Genomic DNA, 12,967 nt, shown 5'->3' on the forward strand with positions numbered 1-12,967 from the left:
GAATTTCTTCTTCAGTATAAAATGAATTTCTGCTGCACCTGTTTCTGTGCTGTGATGTGTAAGGTGTTGCTGCCTTCACTGCTGAGCCCTCCTCTTTGCCTGATGCACTTCAGGTGCCAGAAGCCCTCAGTATACCCTGCAAACAGCTGCCAAATGAGCTTGCAAGTGAAGTTAGATAGAAGGAAGGCAAAGGTGGCCGTGCTCCATCAAGCCTTGCTGAGGTGGCCCAAGAAGCATCCCTGCCAATGGGTCTCATCCCTCATGGATGCCTGCTTCTATGTATGTACCTCTTGCAGTGGCAGTGCTGCTTAAAGCAGCTCTCCAAGATTCCCTCCCTGTCCCTTGCCCTGCCTCAGCTCAGCCCTTGCAGGTGGGACAGCAGCAGGAGCTGCTTCCTGGCTGAGATTTATTTAATGGGGATTAAAAAGTGGATCGTGGCGTAAGGACAAATGAAGCCTCTGGATTTTGTTGCTTCCTGTTTCTTTGCGTGCTATTTGCAGAGGGAGTGGGTTGTGTTGCTTTTCTGATTGTGGATGCTCCAGTTCCCCGTATGAGAAAAGCAAGCTTGAAGAAAACAACAGCCTAAACCAATGGTGGTCATCTGCTGACTTAATTAGGCTAGGGTAGGACAGATTACCATGGTGTTTAACGTCATAGATAAATTAATTATTGAGAAAATCCCTTGAAAATTCACTTTCTACTCTTCTTTCCACTCCTGAGTTACTCGTCCAGCGGGCAGCCACGTGAGGTGGGCACACAGCTGTTGGGCAGATTATAGCAAAAACTGGCATCCAGTAAGTTAGGTTGTTAAAGATGGCATTAATCTCTGTCAATGAGAGAAGTATTCCAGGGTAAGAGTGTTGTGACAGTAAATTTAATCTGTAATTAACAGACAGTACATCCTTTGCTTCCGATAGTATTAGCAATTTGGATTCTAATGGTTTATAAGATACAGGTATGTCTTTCCCTTTTGTAGGAAAGGATATTTCCAGTTTGTCATTCCTACTCAGTCTCTTTGAAGTTGTGGGATTTCAGAATCAAGCAAATTAGTGTCCTGTAAGAAAGTCTCATCTTCCCTTGGTTTCTTATTAGATGCTAACGCTTCCTTTCATTGAATTGTGGTAGCTCATCCCCTCAGTATTCCATGAACTGCCAAGAGGAATACTTGCGACTGCTGAATAGCACTGCAAATCCAGCTGTCTCATGGGAGATCAGATAGTTTTAACTGTTAGGAATGCAGGAAATGTTGAGAATCTGAGCTTTCTGAAGCACACACAATATATGCCAGGACACGTAGCTAACCAATAATGATGGGTGAGTACAATAAACCCTCCAGAGAGTACTGTTCTACTAAAACATGCTTTCATTTGCAACCAGCAGTAGCATCTTTTCTCACCCCCTAGCAGACAAACAAGACATCAGGGCTGCATTTCCTTGTCATGTTGACCTGCTTCTCCGGGACTATGTGTTGTGCTCATCCTTAAGCTGAGGCTGGGACCTGTTCTTGGCTGTGTACAAACATGTAGTGTGCTGGCTCTCTGGGACTCCCTTTCTTTACGCTTATCTACTCTGTAATGCATTCATATCCTTTTGCACTTCATGCCGCTACCGAAATAATTTGCTAATATGGAAAGCAAGGTGAGAGACAGAAGCCTGCAAGTTCTTGGTCTTTACCAGTCCTTTTATACAGGGAGTTTTGTGTGGCTGCCACTGGCATTTTTGCAGTACCAAAACTAGGGGAGCAATCTGTGTCTCTGAGCAGAAGGACTTCATGCTGTTTCAGGTACACAAGACATCTGTGCAAGGCTGAAAGCTGTGACACAAAACTTGCCAAACACATACACCCTGGAGCAGCAGCTGGACATGGTGTGACACTCTACAGCACCCCAGACAGCCCTGTGTGGCTATGGTTAAGTTAGCAGGATTGCAGCCTCAGGGTAAAACTTGGAAAAGACAAGATTTTGTAAATATAAAGCTGAAATTCTAATATTTCACTCACAATTGCTCTCTCTCCATGTTTTCTCACATTTCACCTCATAGTTTGGATTGTTCCTCTGGGTATTTCCTGACTTAATACCAGCTGGGAAAACTGTGGGCAAAGACAAATTGAATATCTGCTTGTGCTTGATAAATTCTTTTTGAAGAAAAAAAGTAACTCACATAAGAAAAATGCAGAACTACACTGAGAATCTGATACTCCAGGTGTCTGTTTCTCAGTTATCATTAGAGTTAGGATATATTCTAAAATTACTTGTTCTTATATGTACATGTGGTTATATATATATCCCTATTTTAATAAGTTTTTTTAAAGCCATACTTCTATTAGTAACTTTCAAAAAAGTTAACTTCTTTGTGCTTCTTGTGAATCTTTCATTGCTGAATATGAAATACTAGTGGTGGTATTCTTAGAAGTGATTTATTTTCTGATGTCAGCATTTTACTTTTTCTTTGGGGAAAAAAGCTTTTTCATAGCTATTTTAGAAGCTTAAATTAACCAGGAGAAGGACCAATGATTTGCAGAAATAAAAGAGAGTCAGAAGAAAATGAAAATTATGAAAGGAAGAGAGCAAAAAATAGAAAGGAGAATGTAGGAAAGGAGAGAAAGGGGTACAGTTTAGGCAATATATATAAAAAATCTGTGTTCTGTCACATTCTTGCTTCTACTAAACATTATTTTGACAAATAATAAAGTGTAAGAAGGGTATGGATGCCTGACTTCAGCTCTTCTGTTCATAAGGTATGCAAATATTTTTTAAAGAAAAGATAGAAATGTCAGCACTTCTATACTTGGGAAAAATGAGAATTAACAAAGTGACTTGTCACAAGATCAGTCATCGTTACAACTATCTTGTTGCATTCTGCAAGCTGTTTCTGAGCTTTGTGTCCATTCTGTGATCAGCTCACACAGAGACACAAGCAATTTACTTCATGTGCATGTATCTCCAGCCATCACAGGCTTGTCCTGGTCCCCCAGGCACCTACCAAGCGATGCTTTGTGTGGGTGCTACACCATGTCTCGTGACATACCTGATCCACAGGTGGGCATTGCATTTGATTTTAAACATCCTCACAAAAGATGGGATCGACTGGAGAGAGTTCAGAGGAGAGGGAATGAACGGGCAGAGGAAACATGAACATCTCGTGACCCTGGCTGACCTAGGCTCGTTTGGTAGCTAACCTCATGCTGGGATGTGCTAGCCAGAGGGCAACCACAGGCCAAGAGGGGACAGTTTTTCCCCTTGGCTGGGCACATGCAAGCCCATGGCTGGAGTACCACCTTTGTCTCCGAATACGGGAGAGATCAACAAACTGGAGAGGATCCTCTGGGATGGTCAGGGGGATGGAGCACATGCTAGATGAGGAAAGGCTTGAGAGAACAAGCTTTTGTTAGCCTTTTATTTTCTGTAAGTACCAGGCATTATCACAAGGTAGATAATTGGTAAGCTATGTAACTAAAATTACAGATAGTTAAACAGGTGTGTTAAAGACTTTTGGAGTACTTTATAACAGGAACACCTTGGAGTCTGAGCATCATCCCTTCCCCCTTGCTCTTCTGCAAAGACACCACAAGGCACATGACCCAGGCTATACAAGATGTTTCTTGATCACTTAACACAGAGAGAGTAATGGTGCACACTGCTCGCACACATAAATACTACAAGATGAATGTGGTTCATTACCACCCTTTGTCCACACTTGTGTTGTCAGAGCTGGTTTCCACTGCTCTTTGATGAGGGAAAGCTGCTTCCAAAGGAGGATGAGCTGGGACCTGAGGGTGACCCCAGAGCAGGCCATGCTCCCACCAGTGGGTGCTGTTCCCACAGGGTCTGATCATGGTGGGCAGAGACAATGGCTATAACAAGGTCTATCAATAGTCCCTGAGATGGAAGGAGATAAACCGGGGCCAGGGACCATCCAGGTGCTCCCATCAGGAGCTAAAGTAGAGGGGACTGTAGACAGGACCAGAGACAAGGCTGTGATGTATGATCAAGGGGTCCCAGCATACAACCAACACTACTGTGGCATCATTGGGGCAGGGACTGACAGTCCTGGGCTGAGCTGAAATGGGGCTCCTTGGTGCAGGTGGCCATAGCAGGGGCTAGGAAGGAGCAGTAAGGCCTGTGGCTGCCCTCAGGGCCCTGACATCTATGTAGCAGGCTCGCTGCAAAGCAGGAGAAAGTATGAAAGCTTCTCAGTAGTTGCTCAGAGTGATGCATGGCTTCAGGCACAAATGGCAGGGGAAAAAATAAAAAAAAAAAAAAAGTAGGTCTTTTCTCTCTCTCAAAGTTTTCTGGTGGATGAAATATGCAGGAACCTATTTTTGGAGACAATCAGATAATGAGAGTGGGGAACTCACACACTCCATTGTGCTTACTGTATGGGGAAACAAGAAGAGTGAAAAAACACCCTTTGCTCACCAGCCAGCTAACCAAGAGCATCCACATATGCTCACCATTTTTCTCCTATTTCACCTCAAAAAACTGGAATATCAAATGTGTCTTCTAGACACATTCCTAAGGGCTGGGATTTATTTTTGTGAAATTAAAAAAGAAATTCATGATGTTTCCAGAAACATAATGCCCTTAAGTTCCTGTTCGCTACGTGCAGCTAAGATGCTGGGCAGATTCAAAGATGTCTGACGTGGGCCAGAGTAAAGGAAAACACACAGTCTCTAATTTCACCCTACTACAAAGGTCTCCTGTGGTGGTTCAGCAGCTGGAGGGCCATACCACAGCCTGTGCGCCCTCCTAGATAGCAGTGGCATCAGACACCATGTGTCAGGCCACAGCCTGGCCTCAGGCACAGAAGGGGTCTCCTGTGGGGGAATGCCATGAAAGCCTTTGCAGGGCAAGGCACAACTCCTCTTCACCGTGCAGCCCATGCACCCACAACTACTGGGTCGCAGCCCTGCATTGCTCTGCCATGGAAAGGCAGTAATCCTGCCTGAGCTGGGCTCTACAGGACCGTCTTCCCCTGGCAGTCTGCCTGTTCCCAGTGGTTCAGTAAAATTACTCCAAACCACAGCTGCTTTTAACCTGAATCACATCTGCACCCAGAAAAGTAAGGGGAGAAGGCAATGAAAATGGGTAGCTGGGTCTCCCTGAACCTCATCCTTCCTGCTCAGATTTTAGGTAGGCTGCAGCCAGCTCCATCTTCTTGCCGGTGGATGCGCAGAAGCATGGGATGTTCTTGGCAGGTACCAAAACCTCACCTTGGGCAGCTGGTGCCCTCCCCTCCCTCCCTCCCTCAGCCCCTTCCAGCAGCGCAGTGTGCACCTGGGGCTGAGAGCTGCCTCTGGAAAATAAACCTGGGGAGGTCAGGGGGATGGGCAGGTAGGTACTTCCTAAAGAATTGTGAATCCCCTGCCCTTTCCTGGGACAGGAGTCACGTCCCAGCTGTGTCCACAGCCCTAGGCATGGTTTGGGGGCCGGTGGGGGCCGCCTGGCACCAGGGCTCAGCGAAGTGGTGGGAAGGGGGTGGCATGGCTAAGCCTGGTCTCCTCTTGCCTTTCCACTCCGCTGAGTGTCAGTCATGAATTAGTCCTTTGTTAATTAAAATAAACAGAAACCCAGCGGTGAGAGGTTGTTTGTTATAGGCTCTAGGCAAGAAACTCCATTTTCAGGATCACGTGTAAGCCTACAGTAGCAAAGTGGGGCAAACTGGGAAAACGCCTGGATGACCCTTTGATTAAAGCTGCATAGCTTCTCCTGCCCCCTCCCCACATTTCCTATTGCTGCTCGCCTGAATTCGCAGAGTTAATTGAAAGCAAGCAATAAAGAGCTAGTTACAGATCTGAGAAAGGAAAAGTAAAATAATGACCCGGTTAAGCAAGGCTCAGGTATGCAGCTTCAAAGGAGTGAGGATAACAATATCTGGTTCTACCCAGCCAGGCTGGGAAACTCCTCTGGTAGCCAAGCTGCTTTCAAATGAGCCCCTAACACCTCTGAGATTACAGGAAACGCAAGAGGATTATGTGAGCTGGGAAAAGCTGACAGGCTAAAGATAGGTTAAAAAAAATATAAATCAATCTGGGGAAACAGGTTGTAAATGTGATGGACAGCTTCCAGAAGGAGACCTTCATGTGTTCCAGTGCTGGCAGCCCCGTGGCTGAAATTCCAGGGTGAGAATTGCAGAATTTCCTCCAGGAAGCATCTCTTGGCATCTTGGGGACAGAGGAAGGGAGGGAGGCTACTTACAGCGGCCTGGAACAGGAACCATAGCAGAGCTACCCCAAACGTACTGCAAAGGATTTAAGGCATTCCAGAGAGACACTGTGCATGTTCTGTCTTGGTCCTTCCTGGACAGTGCAAGACCTGTCCTTACAATCCTACCTTGCTGTCCAAGTGATCATTTTTTCCTTATGAACCAGCATGTAATTCCTCATAAATTCATCTTGCTGTCTCGCAGAGATTGCATTGACTTTTCATTCTTTACTCTCTGTGGCAGCCTATGGTTAGAGAAAACACTGTGGTGAGCTGGTCATGCTTCAATAGCTCTCTCACAAATGGGCTCGTCAATAATTAAATTAATATATTTTCAGACAATAAAGAAAATATTTTCAGCAGAGCTGTGAGCTAGCAGTGCTCTGCTTTCAGCTTATTTTGAGACCACAAAGACCCCTGCAGGATCTGAATCTAGCACAGAAAAAAAGAAACAAAAGCAACTGAATTTCCAGAGTCTTCATTAGTTTAATTTAGCCTGAATAATTCATGTAGTGCCTCTCTGTTGTATATTTTATCTGGAGACATGAAGACTCTTTAGAAAGTTGGGCTGTGTAATTATCTTTTTACAGGTGAGGAAGCAGAGATAATCTCTGTGCTTGAACACCAGGCAGCAGGCAGGGTTTTCCCAAAGCAGACACAAAGCCCCTGTAGTTCTGCAAGAAGACAAATCTGGCCCTGTGCATTACAAAACTATCTCCAGTAATGTGGCTTCTTACCCTGAATATGACACCAGTAGGAGCTACACTTCTGCAACTGAGGTCACGTAATCGACCTTAGTAGTCAAGGATTTAGTTTAGTGCCGCTCTCTGTTAACCAAAGGAGTCAAAATCTGAAAACCGCAAGTTATGGGGCATCACAGGGACTTCCCCTGTGCCTTTAGAGTCTGATGGCACCCAGCCCTTTGGCAGCCCTTTCCTCACCCATGGTTTCATGACATGAAGTCTCCGAGCCACTGCTTGCCCAGCTCCCCTCGCGCTCAGATCTTCATGCAACCCAGTGCAGAACCAGCCCAGCTTAACCATGACACTAAAAACACCCTTAGAGAAGCTGTTTCGATTCCTTCTTCATGTTCACAGTGTTGTAGGAACAACTGTGTGCGCACCTTGGGCAACGATATGTTTGAGCAGAGCAGCACGAAGAGACAGTGTGGTGGGGAAGAGCAGGGGATGCCGTCAGTGCCTCGGGCTGGTACTGCCGCCAAAGACCTTGTCTCATAAAGCCACAAAATAAGGGTCCAACTTCTAACAGCTCCTCCCTCCTCTGGGGAGAAAAAAAATAGATTAAAAAAATTTTTAAAATTGAGCTTATCCGTGCAGGATACCCCAGTTTAGGGTTTAGTTTACCAGTCTAAACCTTTGGAGCCCAGGTGGACTGAACTGCACTCCAGCTGTATTTTCTAAACTATTGTTGAGAGCCCTGATATTTGTGCCTGTGCCATAGCTAGCCAGACTGGTGCAAGAGACAGTGCTCTCTAAATTCAAACTCATTATTTGTTATGCGCAGCTGAGTGTGAAGAAATGGATTCAAGTCCCAGTAACCTCCTTGCTATAAAAGTCTGATGCCCATCCATGTAGTTTGCTGTTAGACATCTATCAGCTCTAAACCCCTAAATTTAATGGACTGCTACAGCTGGGCAGCAAATTACTATAAGACAGCTCCAAATATGTTTTAAGATTTTTTCTTGGTAATGGAAAACACTCAGTGGGAACCGTTCCATTTTTACCAACCAAGGCAAAAACTTTGTTGAAGTTTAAATACGTACCACATAAAACTCAAGCTGGTAGCAGTTATGTGTGACTTTGACATGATAGACAAAACCATTTTATCCTAAACTGCACATTGCCAAGAAGGATAAGAGAAGCATAGGACATGACAAAAATACTTGCTAGAAGAGGACAGAGAAAAGTATCACACTACCATTGAAATAGTAGTAGCCAGTAATTCAGGAGTCTCCATGCACCAGCAAAATGTACTTATTTGTGGAGTACAAGATAGCAGGTAACCTTGAGGAAATGCTGTGATGGTCGGTTTTCTGATTAGGAGAAAGAATTATTAAACATGGTTGGAGGGATGCCATACAAGTGCAACACTGATGATTTCCTAGTCCCGTCTTTTTCCTTTTATGCCTGTTTTACCAAATATTTTGCATTATTGTTGCACAAACTCCCATCGTGTTTCTTTTGCTGCTGCTCATTGTGTTGGTGTAGCAATTAGCTAGATAATACAGGAGTTATTTGCCATGATTTACTGCTTAGACATCCGGCAGACTCTGGAGAAAATAACAGAGTCAGAAACCAGACAGGAGTAAGTGGACCAAATAAAATCAGCCCCCTGAGTTTCAGAGATCAGAAGAACAGAAGTAGTTGTATGAGAACGTTTGTACGCTGAAGTGAAATCTGACATAAACTCAGACAGAAAAAACAGATTTTTAATTTGTTTAGGGCTTGTTATTGAGTGTGGAATAGTTTGTTTTTCTGGGAAATCAGAGCCTAGTGAAAGTTAATTAAGTCTCACCCTGAATGAGAAACTGCATGTATACAATCTTCAATAATTCATTTTAAAAGAAAAGTCAGTCATTGAGGCATCTAAAATCCCCAGACAGTTTTGGAGCAGGGAAGGGAGGAATAACAGAAAATAGGAAGCCACTTCTACGTAACGTGTTCTGTCCTGGTCATGCAAATGGTATGTGCTCTGTAAGTGGACTGGGCATTAGAGAAAAATTAGACATTCTTTGGGAACATGAGGAATAATAGAGCAAAGAAGTTTGCATCATTATGTGGTCTGCACATAAAATCTCCAACCTTCCTACAGGAGAAAATTCTAAGTTAGTAATACTACCTCAGTGTCTGATATGGGCCATGGAGCAGTCACAGTGCAGGCACATGGACTGCCAGAAATGACATGACAGTAAGTCATTTCACTGTAAGGGAGGGTCTTGAAAATTATGTTTCCTTGGAGATCATCCGTGGAATGGAAAGAGATGGTGATGAGTTATCCTATAAGGTCACTTTTCGACTTACTATAATTGATGAGGTCTGCAAAACTGGGTTGGGTAAAAATGACGTGTGTCCCAGACACAAGCAAACTGTTCTCCTTGGGAAGGGCAGGACTTCGTAGCCTACCGTTTTCTTCTATGAGCATTTCAGCCAGGGATGCCTGGTGGACATTTTGATGAGACCCAAAAATATCCAATGGTACTAAAGAAATCTGCAAATGATAGTCTACATGGAAACATTGCAGATAAGCAGCGAAGTCTAGGCTGGTCTACAGAGTTTAAGACAGACTTCAAGTAGAGTCACGTTATTGAGCACATTTAGGTAACTACAACTTAGGAAGTTACTATTATTAGTAATTAGCTGAGCTTAGCTGACTGTTCAAGTGCTCAAATTGATATAACTTTTTAAAGTAAAACTGGTACACTGAATTATTCTGCCTTCCCCAGGGACAAGACTTACCTCAAAACCAAGTGGTTTAAAGGAGAAAGTGATTTAAACCAATGAGTTTTACTTTGTAAAAGTGGCCAGCTAAAACTATGCAATGATCAGCTGTGCTGCCTCAGATGACAGGCAAGGCTCTTTGCTTTCCTCCGAGGTGGCTGCCAGAGGCAAGGGTGACAGAGGTATTGATAAAGCACAGTGTTAGCAATTTGAAGTAATTATGCTCACTACACAGCACTGCACTGGTGGACATTTGGATGAGTCCCAAAAAGGGAGGTTTCTTCTTTCTGATTAAGTTTCTTCCTTTAAGAGCACATCCAGGTATTTTCATATGGCACCTTCTCCATGGTGCTTTCAGTCACCCATCATCTTGAACTTGAAAGTTATCAGCCACCCCTTTTTTATCTTAATCCAGTTAATGGATTAAATTGGGCACACTGTAAAGCCTTGTTTCTACCAGAAAAGTGAGTCTGTTGAATTAAATTGATTTAAACTTATGTAAGTTACTGGAGCAAAAAGGAGCTTGTTGATACCCTGTTGTGTGCTGTGAAAGAGCACATGAAATGGTGGAACAAGGGAGAGTAGGTGGCACAGAGGTAGGAGAAACATGCAAAACATGTAGTCAGGCAGGATTTGGGTAGCAGGAAAATCTGAGAAGAGCAATGATAGTTGTAGTCCTGTTTTTTTCCATCTCATAAGCACTGCCCACTTAGCTTAATTTCTCCCCATTGATTTTTACTATATACAGACAATTCCCTGTGCTGGAGGAACATTTTCAAAGAATCATCAAATCATAGAATGGTTTGGGTTGAAAGAGACCTTAAAGATCATCTAGTTCAACTCCCCTGCCATGGGCAGGGACACTTTCCACTAGATGAGGTTGCTCAAAGCCCCATCCAACCTGGCCTTGAACACTTACAGCTTCTTTGGGCAACCTGTTCCAGTGCCTCACCACCCTTATGGGGAAGAATTTCTTCCTCATGCCACATCAGAGGTGGTGACCTTCAGGTCACCTTCAGGTACATGGTAGGGTGTCGCGGTTGAGATGGACAAATGACAGTAGGGCTTGTAAAAAAAAAAGTTTGCACTTCCAGAGTATGCTCAGGGGTCCTGCAGGTTTCTTGCTGAAAGCCTACAAAATTGCCCCACTGACCTTTTCTGGGTCTGTTTTGTTGCTGTAATGTAGCTCTTAAACACTCCAGACCTTTTAGAAAGTTGCTGCAGCTGCTTACACTGAAGCGTGATGTAACCTTAGAGCTGGTAAGGGGCCTGTCAAGATTTCTGCCTTATTGTGTGCACAGATTGCTGCTGCATTGCCATTGAACACAGCTCCAGAGCTCATGTCCAGCTACTTGGTGTAAACACTTCCTGTGAGTACTGCACCCTCAAAGCAGTCTACAAAGCAAGTATCTCACTCTGTCTGAAATCCAGGCTCTTGCGAAGGAGTGGCACATAGCTTCTGTTTTATTTACACAATATTTTTAGTTTAAGTAAAATGACTGGAGTATATAATCTCTTGTGTTCATCCCTGGACATCACCTACAAGAAATCCTACTCCAGCAGTTGGTCCAGCAGATGGAAATACCAGAATCAATTAGGATAGTATTCCTCAAATTGCTTTAATTCAGCACAGCTTTTATACACTGTTTGCCATGAATGTGGATGCACAAGTTGCTGTCTTGTCATGAGGCTTGGCTTGGATATTCAGCATTTTGAGACCCTGACAATCTGCATCTGGAGTAGATGAGTATCCTGTGTGCAGCTGTTGCATTGAGCATTGATGGCATTTTGGAGAACAGAAGAATCAGCACTCCTTTCACCTGCAAAGCACAACACAGCTGACACTAACTGAATGGCAGATGCCACACTGCAGGGGACTTGTGTTTTGATTGCTCCTGGACCACAGTACCGATGATACTACTTGCGTCAACTCCTCTGCTCTTCCTTGTAGTTTCAAAAGTTTCTGAACAATTTCAGAGGGTCTCAAGCACAGGGTGGGCCTTTTTTTTTTTTTTTTATCACAGATCTCCACTCCTCACTAAAAGTCTTTGCTGTAAAATTAGAAACAACTTTGTGCGTTTCATGGACTTTGAGAGGCCAATTGCTTTTCAGTAACATTAGCTTGGCTGCCTATTCTTCTTTCTGATGAACTCTTTGGATCAGCTGAGGTGGAGAGAGCTGAATCTGAACCTGCAAATGCAGTCTGTGCTCATCCAAGGGAAGGGAGGATGCAGTGAGCAGAAGGACTGGCAGTATCTGTCAGGCTTTTCATACGACAGTGGGCAGTAGTTTACAGGACTAGCTGTCAGGCAATGCACCTTCATGGGTACGAGGCAGCCTTCAAGTCCAGCTGTGAAATGTTTTGCATGTCTAGCACCCTCCTGGTACTCTGTCTCCAGTTGTCCTGTGCTGGGTTACTGAGTCAGAGAAAGCTGAAAAGCAGTTCCAGTCATCTCAACTGGATTTAAACTCTGTCACCCAGGCTCTGCTTCCTTGAGAAGGATTTCACAGTATGTGCAGGAGCACATTATGGTGGGATTTACTTGCTTTTACTTCAACACAGGCATTATATCTGTCTGCTAAGTAGTTCTTATCGCTGAGGATAGCTCTTGCTTCAGTTGGCATGGCAGCTAAATACTCTCCAGAATATGATAGGCATGTTCATTAATCCCAGTGTAGTAAGGAGCAAATCCTGGTTGCTTGTACATCAGGACAAGCACATTCTTCATCCCTGTTCCCCTGCTCTTCGTCCTGAGTGCAGAACAAGACAGGGCTTCAGCTCTGCAGTTAGGTACACATAGAAATAAGAAGAAAATGTGTTTTCCAGAGCAGTTTATGCACCTGCAGCAAGAGCCATCTGGCTGGACCTACATCAAATTTCTGCCTAAGCCCTGCATCTGTTGTTTAACATGGAAGCTAGTTGAATATGCTCTGAGAACAAGTTAAGAGAAACAAATCAAAAGGACCCAATCAAAAATCCCAGTCGGCAAAAAGAGCTGAATTTGGTCCAGTGATTTTGCCCACATACCCTGGTTTTCACACCTCTTTTCAAAATTCAGTGTTCATTCAGAGAATCTTTTATTAAACATTAGCATATTCTTACACTGTATAACTTACTGCAGAGGATACTGTGGAACATGACTTCTCTGATCACCAAATCTAATCTCTGGAATTAAGCTGGATTAAAGCACTGAAATAATTGTTCTTCCCATGTATCCATCTCTATCTTGAACACCTGTAATGATGCTGGCACAATGACCTCATTAGGTGATACCTTCCTAAGCATGTCATCCTGTTAATCATATC

This window comes from Nesoenas mayeri (genome assembly GCF_963082525.1).
Source record: "Nesoenas mayeri genome assembly, chromosome: 3".
Lineage (NCBI taxonomy): Eukaryota > Metazoa > Chordata > Aves > Columbiformes > Columbidae > Nesoenas > Nesoenas mayeri.